The sequence below is a fragment of the Wasmannia auropunctata genome, unplaced genomic scaffold (assembly GCF_000956235.1).
Source record: "Wasmannia auropunctata unplaced genomic scaffold, wasmannia.A_1.0 LD336106.1, whole genome shotgun sequence".
In the NCBI taxonomy this organism is placed as follows: domain Eukaryota; kingdom Metazoa; phylum Arthropoda; class Insecta; order Hymenoptera; family Formicidae; genus Wasmannia; species Wasmannia auropunctata.
This window is the reverse complement of record NW_012026784.1, coordinates 10,197,707-10,199,162: the sequence shown is the minus strand read 5'-3', so window position 1 is coordinate 10,199,162 and position 1,456 is coordinate 10,197,707.

Genomic DNA, 1,456 nt, shown 5'->3' with positions numbered 1-1,456 from the left:
ATGATCGTTGCCTGATATATTTGGCACACGATCATTGGCCAACTCTCCATCATGACGATCCCTCCCCTGCACGCGAGTATCCGCACTCTGAGCCCGACGGAGCATCTCGATCTCTCTTTGCGCCAACGCCAGCTCCCGCTCGGCGAGCTCCTTTTCCCTTCGATACAGTTCGATTTCCCTTCGAGCTGCAGCCGCATCGATAGAATGCCTTACTGCGTCCGCCTCCCCCATGGCACTCAGCGTCACATCAGTCTCCACGTGCCGCTCGCCGCCATTAATCGCGTTCTCTCCATTCGCCATTGCGACGTCCGCGCCGGAGTCCGCCGCCTGTATTCGCCTCACCAGCTCCATTTTTGTACCCGTAGACGACAGATTTTTAGCTTTCAGCAGGTCTCTTAATTCTGCCACCGTGCAATCGGCCAGCTCTCTCATCATCTTGAGCCTGTCGTTTTCCTCCCGTCCTACCTCGTCTCTCTCTCTCTCTCACAATCTGCACAATCACCCACAGTCACGCAGCAACTCACATCGCGCTCCGAAGTTCTCCTCTCACCCTCGACTCCGACTTTAATTAGATCGGACGAGCCCCCAAATTATAGACACAGTTTATAATGACGATTTCGTTTTATTGTAAATATAGCATACAAGATTTTATAATGTCTCACTCGCGATATCGTTTTCAACGTTTTTCCCGTCTCGTCTCGTCGGCCGACTGCCTCGTCGTTTTCGCTCGCAAAATCTAGCTAGCTAGCGCGATTTGTCGCGCTTGCGCGTCGGAGAGTGGGGCGCAAGGCCTGTTTTCGCAAATTAACTTAACGCCCTTGAGCGAGTCAAAGTCCACATTCCTACATATATATTACAGTTACGTATTGGTTTGCTGGGTGCAAGATTCGTTTTCTTGCAAGTTTTATAGGATTTCTGATATCCGTCTGTCCGGCTGTTCAATATAGTATGCTTCACACCAAACGTTTAGAGAGGGAGAAATTTCTAGCCCTGACTTCATCGGATAATAACTTTGAAGCACGGATGTCTCTCCCAGTCTCCCTCAGGGAAGACCTTTTATGGTGGAAATCCATCTTTACAGATGAATTACAACGCAATCATATTAGAACAAGCACTTTTGAATTAAAAATTTTTTCGGATGCCTCTTTAACGGGATGAGGAGCTGCTTGCAATGAAATGCGGACGCATGGCTTCTGGTCGTCAGAAGATAAACAGCATCATATTAATTACTTAGAACTCTTAGCCGTTTTCCGTGCACTGAGATGTTTTGCTTTCCACTTAAAGAAATCCGACATTCTTTTAAGAATAGATAATTCTACAGCCCTCAATCGTACATTAATCATATGGGTTTGATCAAATTTCCCATTTTATCTGAGCTTACCCGCAAGATCTGGGATTGGTGTGAAAAGCGGAATATATTTATTTATGCTTTGTATATCCCTTCAGCCCAAAATAT